Source organism: Triticum dicoccoides, chromosome 5B, assembly GCF_002162155.2.
Source record: "Triticum dicoccoides isolate Atlit2015 ecotype Zavitan chromosome 5B, WEW_v2.0, whole genome shotgun sequence".
Classification (NCBI taxonomy): domain Eukaryota; kingdom Viridiplantae; phylum Streptophyta; class Magnoliopsida; order Poales; family Poaceae; genus Triticum; species Triticum dicoccoides.
Window position 1 is genome coordinate 620,383,003 of NC_041389.1, and position 10,065 is coordinate 620,393,067.

The window sequence follows — 10,065 nt, forward strand, 5'->3', positions numbered from 1 at the left end:
GCTGATCTGGAGTCCGTTTGGGTCTCCGGAGAGGGGAATCCGCCGCCATCATCATCATCAACCATCCTCCATCACCAATTTCATGATGCTCACCGATGTGTGTGAGTAATTCCATCGTAGGCTTGCTGGACGGTGATGGGTTCGATGAGATTTACCATGTAATTAAGTTAGTTTTGTTAGGGTTTGATCCCTAGTATCCACTATGTTATGAGATTGATGTTGCTATGACTTTGCTATGCTTAATGCTTGTCACCAGGGCCCGAGTGCCATGATTTCAAATTTGAACCTATTATGTTTTCATGAATATATGTTAGTTCTTGATCCTATCTTGCAAGTCTATAGTCACCTATTATGTGTTATGATCTGTTAACCCCAAAGTAACAATAATCGGGATACTTACCGGTGATGACCGTAGTTTGAGGAGTTCATGTATTCACTAAGTGTTAATGCTTTGGTACGGTTCTTTATTAAAAGGAGGCCTTAATATCCCTTAGTTTCCATTAGGACCCCGCTGCCACGGGAGGGTAGGACAAAAGATGCCATGCAAGTTCTTTTCCATAAGCACGTATGACTATATTCGGAATACATGCCTACATTACATTGATGAACTGGAGCTAGTTCTGTGTCACCCTATGTTATAACTATTACATGAGGAATCACATCCGACATAATTATCCATCATTGATCCAATGCCTACGAGCTTTTCACATATTGTGATTTGCTTATTTACTTTGTCATTGCCACTATTACAATCACTACAAAACTGCTACTGTTACTTTTGCTATCATTACTGTTGCTTCCGTACTACTTTGCTACTAAATACTTTGTTGCAGATACTAAGTTATCCAGGTGTGGTTGAATTGACAACTCAACTGCTAATACTTGAGAATATTCTTTGGCTCCCCTTGTGTCGAATCAATAAATTTGGGTTGAATACTCTACCCTCGAAAACTGTTGCGATCCCATATACTTGCGGGTTATCAAGACTATTTTCTGGCACCGTTGCCGGGGAGCATAGCTCTATTCTTTGAGTCACTTGGGATTTATATCTGGTGATCACTATGAAGAACTTGAAAGATGAAAGAACTAAAATTTATCCCTCAACTACGAGGGGAGGTAAGGAACTGCCATCTAGCTCTGCACTTGATTCTCCTTCCGTTATGAGTAAACTTGCGACACCTAAACCTGCTTCTGCTATTAATTCTGATATGTCGCATGTTATTGATGATGCCACTTCTGCTATGCATGATACTTGTGATGAAACTACTTCTATGCTTGATACTACTGTGCCATTAGGTGAATTTCTTGATGAACAAATTTCTAGAGCTAGGGAGAATGAAATTACTGAAATTGATAATAAATATGATAGTGATGATGAAGGTTATCCCCCTAAATATGAATTGCCTATTGTTCATGAGGGTTATGTTATGGATGAAGAAACTTCTAGAGATTTTCTTGCTTGCAATGATAGATCAGAATCAGATCTTAAGAAATTATTAACTAAGCTGAAACAGAAGACTCTGAATGCTAGAATGAAACATGACCCTGCTTTTGCTACTTCACCTATCTTTGTTACTGATAAGGATTATGAATTCTTTGTTGATCCTAAGATTATTATTTTAGTTGAATCTGATCCTTTCTATGGCACTGAATCTGAAATTGTAGTCGCACACCTTACTAAGTTAAATGATATAGCCACCCTGTTTACTAATGATGAGAAATCTCGTTATTATTATATCCTTAAAATATTTCCTTTTTCATTAAAGGGTGATGCTAAGACATGGTTTAATTCTCTTGATCCTGGTTGTGTGCGTAGTCCCCAGGATATGATTTACTACTTCTCTGCTAAATATTTCCCTGCTCATAAGAAACAAGCTGCCTTGAAGGAAATATATAATTTTGTGCAAATCAAAGAAGAGAGTCTCCCACAAGCTTCGGGGAGGCTTCTCCGATTACTTAATGCTTTGCCTAATCATCCTCTTAAGAAAAATGAAATACTTGATATCTTCTATAATGGACTAACCGATGCTTCCAAGGACCACCTGGATAGCTGTGCTGGTTGTGTTTTCAGGGACAGGACAGTCGACCAAGCTGAATTATTATTAAATAATATGTTGGCCAATGAAAATAATTGGTCACCTCCTTAACCAACTCCTAAGCCAACTCTGAAGAAAAGAGGTGTTCTATTTCTCAGTCCTGAAGATATGCAAGAGGCAAAGAAATCTATGAAAGAGAAAGGTATTAAAGCCGAAGATGTTAAAAATTTACCTCCTATTGAAGAAATTCATGGCCTCAATATACCACCTAAAGAAATACAAGGTCTTGATAACCCGACATAGGTAGTGAAGGTAAACTCTCTTTATAGATAAGATAAAGTTGAAATCCCGTCTACTAAGTTTGGTAGCCAATGCTTAGATGAATTTGATGATTTTATGGATAAACAAGCAAATTTTAATGATTATGTTAGTAGACAATTGAAAAATAATGCATATATGATTGGACGCTTGAGTGATTATATGTCTAGAGTTAAGGGTGAACTTAAACTCACTAGTAAACATGTTCCTATGGTCACCACTCAAGCCGAACAAGCACTTCAGGCTCAGAATGAATTGCTTGATGAACTAAATAATAAACATGACTTTGCTGTTAGAGTGGCTACTAAAACTGGTAAAATGACTCAGGAACCTTTTTATCCTGAAGGCCACCCTAAGAGAATTGAACAAGATTCTCAGAAAAATAATTTAGATACTCCTAGTCCTTCTAAAAAGAAGAAAAAGAAAAATGATAGGATTTTGCATGCTTCTAGTGAATCTAATGTAGAAACACCTGAGAATCCTAATGATACTTTTATCTCTGATGCTGAAACACAATATGGAGATGAACATGAACCTAATGATAATGCTAATAATGATGTTCATGTAGATGCTCAACCTAGCAATAACAATGATATAGAAATTGAACCTGCTGTTGATCTTGATAACCCACAATCAAGAAATCAACGTTATGATAAGAGAGATTTTTTTGCTAGGAAACATGGTAGGGAAAGAGAACCATGGGTTCAGAAACCCATGCCTTTTCCTCCTAAACCATCCAAGAAAAAGGATGATGAGGACTTTGAGCGCTTTGATGAAATGATTAGACCTATTTTCTTACGCATGCGCTTAACCGATATGCTTAAAACAAACACTTATGCTAAATACATGAAAGATATCATTACTAATAAAAGAAAAATACCTGAAGCTGAAATTTCCACCATGCTTGCCAACTATACCTTTAAGGGTGGAATACCAAAGAAACTTGGTGATCCCGGAGTACCCACTATACCATGCTCCATCAAAAGAAATTATGTTAAAACTGCCTTATGTGATTTAGGAGCCGGTGTCAGTGTTATGCCTCTTTCCTTATACCGTAGACTTGAATTAAGTAAGTTGACACCTACTGAGATATATTTGCAAATGGCTAATAAATCAACTGCTATACATGTCGGCATTTGTGAGGACGTGCCTGTTGTTGTTGCGAATGTTACTATCTTAACAGACTTTGTCATTCTTGATATCCCTGACGACGACAGTATGTCGATTATCCTTGGAAGACCCTTCTTAAATACTGTAGGTGCTATTATTGATTGCAACAAAGGCAATGTCACCTTTCATGTTAATGGTAATGAGCATACGGTACACTTTCCGAGGAAACAACCTCAAGCTCACAGCATAAATTCTATTGGGAAAATTCCATCAATTATATTTGGAGGTTTTGAATTTCCTCTTCCTACTAGAAAGAAAAAGTATGATATTCTTATTATTGGGGATGTTCATATCCCCGTTGAGGTAACCTAGTGTCACTTTGAAATTTCTTCGGTTTCATGTGATTCGGAATGAGTTTGTTAACAAGACTTGATCAACCTTGTTAGTGGATTCCTTTATGGATGAAGTTAGAAGGCACAACCTTCTGTACCCTCTCTTTACTTTCTGTTACTTAGAATAAATAAAGTAGAAATAGTATATTTTGTCTGTTTTCTGAATTATGTATGTAATAAAAAATATCCCGAAAATAAAAGTTCTCCAAATGCCATGCCAATTTAATATGATTTTTTCTGGAATATTTGAGAATATTTGGCACTGAGAACACAGCAAGGGGAGCAAGCACCTGGCCACGAGGGTCCAGGGCGCGCCCCCTGCCTCGTGGGCCCATGGTGGCTCCCCTCCACTTATTCCTACACCCACACACTCCATCTTCCTCCCAAAAAAATCACTACCTAGATCAAGCACGAGTTCCAGCTCGTTTTGCTACCATTTTCGATCTCCTTGCTCAAAGCTCCATTCACAAAACTGCTTTGGGGGATTGTTGTATGTGACTCCTCCAATGATCCAATTAGTTTTTGTTCTAGTGCTTTATTCATTGCAAATTCTTGCTACTTAGGTGACCCTGTTCTTGAGCTTGCATGTTAAATCTTTGAGGTCCCAAGTAATTCTAATGCATGATAGAGGCTCTAGGCACTTGTGGGGGTAGTTGCTATCAATTTCATTAAGTTTGTTTCACTTTTATTTTGAGTCACTAAAAAATTCAGAAATTTTTCAGAGGAAGAAATATGTTCAGGAAAATGTACCAAGGTGGTTCTTCAAGGAAGAAAGGACCCCGGCTCGCGATACGTGAGCAGGATGACAAACCACCAAGGGAAGCTGACGTGCAGCCTTGTGAGTGGCCGTCTAAGGATTTTATGATCAAAGCAAGCATCAAGGATGAATTCGATGCATATGTGCGTAATGTCGACCTTGAAGAATTCATGCAAGATAAGTGCCCTCAATACCAATACTTAACTGATTCATTTGTGAGAAGGTTCAAATTTACATCTTCGCGCAATTCTCAAACTATCCTTTTTTATATTTATGATAAATCATATACCATGCACTTAGAAGATTTTACTACTGCTTGTAAACTCCCGCAGTGCGGAAGTGTCAATGAACCGCGTAAATCTGAATATAAAGACTTTCTTGCTAGTATTACTGTGGGAGAATCTAGAGAAATAGCACAAGCTACCAAGGTTGGAAAAAGCGGTAGAGCATAAGCGAGGCGGTTGGCCTTCGCCTAGTGCCTAGGCGGTGCCTAAGCGCCCTAGGCGCGGCCTAGGCGGTAATATAGTTTTTACTCGTAGTGTATTTGTGATTATTTTGGGTGTTGATATTAGTTTAGGGCATATAAATAAGATAACTACCATATACTACCATTGGAATATAACCCGTTTGGCATATTAGTGCAGTATGTGGCATGATTTCTTACTTGCGTAGGCAATTCCTTGCTTACCCTGCCTAGACCTCCATTTATGCCCTAGGCAAGGCGTTTGGCCATTGCCTAGCGCCTAGGCGTGCCTAAGCGCCTCCTAGGCACTGCCTTTTCCAACAGAGTAAGCTACCATAGGGAGCATTCATTTCCGTGCTATACGTTATTTTGCTCTCTTCATTGGTAGATGCATTAACGGTAAAGATGAAGCATGTCACATGTGTGTTCCTGATCTTTGTGTTCTCCAGAGTGCTATATTAGGTGATAAACAATACAACTTGGGAGCAATTCTGTCACGTAGGTTGCATCATAATGGTTTAGCTGGAGACTTGTTTGGAGGGATTTATGCAACCTGTTTGGCTAATTATCTTGATATACCTATACATGAAAATGATACGGAGTTGCTTCCTGCTTATTTCGATTATAATGCCATGGTTAGTCATCATTTTCTTGAGAGGAACGAACAATTCCTCCAATATCGACTAATCTTTGACAAACGTCATGCTGTCCATATTACTCTCCCTGCTCCTACCCTTTTTGATTATCAGGCAAAAAGAAGATATGTTATCACGAGGGAGGAGGCAAACGAGTACGAAAGGAGGGCGGAGGCAGCCCGCCACCAGGTTGCAGCTCAGGAGGCAATGGATGCTGCATCTCAGTATGACCCCAGTTATAACTACGGATATCAGCCAGGCTACCCATGGCCATAGACCAACTTAGGCCAAAAGCGTAAGCTTGGGGGAGTACGTATTCCTCACCGACTTTACATTCATGTTCACACACTCACTCTAGTGTTGGTGCTCATACTCTTTCATTGTACTATCCATGCTAGTTCAATTTATTTTCCTGCTTTCTTCTTGTGTGTTAGATAAACCTTAAGAAAAACCAAAAAAGATAGTTAGTTTAATTTCTATGTTGTAGCAGTAATAATTAAAAGAAAAACTCAAAAAGATTTCTCGTTCTTCTTTTGCTTGTTGGGAGCTTTCTCGTGTAAATAGTTTTATTTCTTTTCTTTCCTTTGGGGGTCGAGAGGAGAAGACCATAATGAAAATGTCTAAGTGGCTCTCATATGCATAATTGATTTACTTTAACCAAGAGCCCATATTACTTTGTCTTCTCTCTTGAAATGAATGCTTGCAGATTCCAGCTTAGTCCAATGCACGTGCACTATTATTATTATCCACATCGTTCGATCGTGCAAGTGAAAGGCAATGATGATGATATATGATCAAATGATTGGGATAAGAGGAGCTGGTATGAACTCGACCTCTCTTGTTTTTGTAAATATGATTAGCTAACCATTCTTGATTCAGCCTATTATGAATGAACATGTTTGCAATGACAATTAGAGATTATAGTTGCTTATGTCATTCTTAATTAGCTATGAGTTATAATGGTTTAACTTGCGTGCCAACATGCTATTAAAATGGTTGTGATGTGGTATAATAGGGTGGTATCCTCCTTTGAATGAATTGAGTGACTCGACTTGGCACATGTTCACGCATGTAGTTGAAACAAAATCAACATAGCCTTCACGATATTTATGTTCATGGTGGATTATATCCTACTCATGCTTGCACTCGGTGTCTATTAATTTTAAATGCATGTTCATGATTGTTGTCGCTCTCTCAGTTGGTCGCTTCCCAGTCTTTTTCTAGCCTTCACTTGTACTAAGCGAGAATACTGCTTGTGCATCCAAACTCCATAAATCCCAAAGTTATTCCATATGAGTCTACCATACCTTCCTATATGCGGTATCTACCTGCCGTTCCAAGTAAATTTGTATGTGCCAAACTCCAAAACTTCAAATGAAATTCTGTTTTGTATGCTCGAACAGCTCATGTATCAACTAGGGATGTCTGTATCTTCCATGCTAGGCGGGTTATTCTCAAGAGGAGTGGACTCCACTCCTCATTCACGAGAAAATGGCTGGTCACCGGGATGCCCAGTCCCATGCTCAAATCAAATCAAAATAATTAAACAAAACTCCCCCAGGATTGTTGTTAGTTGGAGGCACCCGTTGTTTCGGGCAAGCCATGGATTGATGCTTGTTGGTGGAGGGGGAGTATAAAACTTTACCATTCTGTTTGGGAACCGCCTATAATGTGTGTAGCATGGAAGATATCGAGATCTCATAGTTGTTATGTTGACAATGAAAGTATACCGCTCAAAATGCTATTATCTCTGTTTTCAAAATCAAGCTCTAGCACCTCTACAAATCCCTGCTTCCCTCTGTGAAGGGCCTATCTATTTACTTTTATGTCGAGTCATCACCCTCTTATTAAAAGGCACCCGCTGGAGAGCACCGCTGTCATTTGCATGCATTACTATTAGTTTATATTGGGTATGACTATGACTGGATCTCTTTTACCATGAATTACAATATTTAGTCAGTCCTTGATCTTTAAGCATGCTCTGCATTTATGTTTTGCGGTCTCAGAAAGGGCTAGCGAGATACCATCTTGTTATATCATATTATGATTGTTTTGAGAAAGTGTTGTCATCCAAGTTTTATTATTATTGCTCGCTAGTTGATTATGCCATTGATATGAGTAAACATGAGACCTAAGTGTTATTGTGAATGTGGTTAGTTATAATCTTTGCTGAAAACTTGAATGCTACCTTTACATATTTACAACAACAAGAGCAAACAGAGATTGTAAAAGTTTTTCTTTATCACTTTCAGTCTATCAACTGAATTGCTTGAGGACAAGCAAAGGTTTAAGCTTGGGGGAGTTGATACGTCTCCGTGGTATCTACTTTTTCAAACACTTTTGCCCTTGTTTTGGACTCTAACTTGCATGATTTGATTGGAACTAACCCGGACTGGCGCTGTTTTTAGCAGAACTAACATGGTGTTATTTTTGTGCAGAAATAAAAGTTATGGGAATGACCTGCAAATCCACGGAGGCACTTTTCAGAATTAATAAAAAATACTGGCGAAAGAATTAACGTCAGGGGGCCCACACCCTGGTCACGAGGGTGGGGGGCGCACCCACTCCCCTAGGGCGCGCCCCCTGCCTCGTGGGCCCCCTGGACGTCCACCGACCTCAACTCCAACTCCATATATTTGCTTTCATGGAGAAAAAATAAGTGAAGAAGGATTCATCGCGTTTTACGATATGGAGCCGCCGCCAAGCCCTAAAACCTCTCGGGAGGGCTGATCTGGAGTCCGTTCGGGGCTCCGGAGAGGGGAATCCGTCGCCATCGTCATCATCAACCATCCTCCATCACCAATTTCATGATGCTCACCGCCATGCATGAGTAATTCCATCGTAGGCTTGCTGGACGGTGATGGGTTGGATGCGATTTACCATGTAATTAAGTTAGTTTTGTTAGGGTTTGATCCCTAGTATCCACTATGTTCTGAGATTGATGTTGCTATGACTTTACTATGCTTAATGCTTGTCACTAGGGCCCGAGTGCCATGATTTCATATTTGAACCTATTATGTTTTCATGAATATATGTGAGTTCTTGATTGATGGAGGCAAAGGTGTCCCGTCTTTCGATGAGATGGTGAATATCGTTTCGGAGGAGTAGACTTTGACGATCCGACTACGTACGTGCGAGGACGTCGCGCCTTAGCAATCTCTAAATCAACTCTGAGAGGTTATTGACCATGCCGGAGCACGATCAACCTAACCACGAGGGTCTATTTCCTGCGAGCAAACGAAGAACAAGCAAGAAACTAAGATTGCAATCCGGATATTGCGAATATATGATGAAAGCTTTATTGATCAAGATGGGGTTCTGTGACGTCTTGGTCTGGTCGTTGAACACAAAATAAGTACGCGAAGTTGTAGCTATGGCAAACTTTTAATCTAAACAAAACCCAAAGTCTAAACGACGCCCTAAGGGCTATATATATGGAGGAAGAGGGGGGAATTTCGTGGCCCCTGAGGGAGGGGTCCGAAACCAACCCTAACTCTTGTTTCCCCACACATACGGACTCTAAAAATAGCCTATACTTATGTATTTCGAAATTACATTGGTCTGGCCCAATAAAAAGGTGGCGCAGCACCTAGAATAGCATGTGGATGAAAATTATGAAGTAGCATCTTCTATATTTCGTCCAAGGCTTCATGCACTCATTATGGTAGCTTCAACATCCTGAAATCATCACTTGTAACTCCGTTCTTGTTCCCCTTGCGCATGCCATCATCTCCATGCTTTTTCTTGCTCCAATGTTCATCCTTCTCCCAGCTAGGCCCTTCATTTGTAAGCAAAACAAATGTATCCAATTTAGGCAGCATCATATTGACTACTTCAAAACAACCCTAAGCATAGTAGACAAAGTTCTATTGACTACTTCAGTTTGTCCATCGGTTTGGGGGTGACAAGTAGTACTAAAAAGTTGTTTAATCCCCAACTTAGCCCATAAACATCTCCAAAAGTGGCTAAGAAATTCAGTATCACAATCTGAAACAATAGTATTTGGCACACCATGCAAGCGAATAATTTCACGAAAGAACAAATCAGCAACATTAATAGCATCATCGCTTTTATGACATGGTATAAAGTGTGCCATTTTCAAGAATCTATTCACGACAAAAAATATGCTATCCCTCCCCTTCTTTGTTCAAGGTAAACCTAAAACAAAGTCCATAGATATATCCTCCCAAGGAACACTAGGTACAGGCAAAGGCATATATAAACCATGAGGATTGAGTCGTGACTTAGCTTTTTGACTGTAGTGCAGCGAGCAATAAAATGCTCAACATCCCGTCTCATCTTTGGCCAAAAGAAATGTGTAGCAAGTACGCCCTCCGTCTTCTTCACGCCAAAG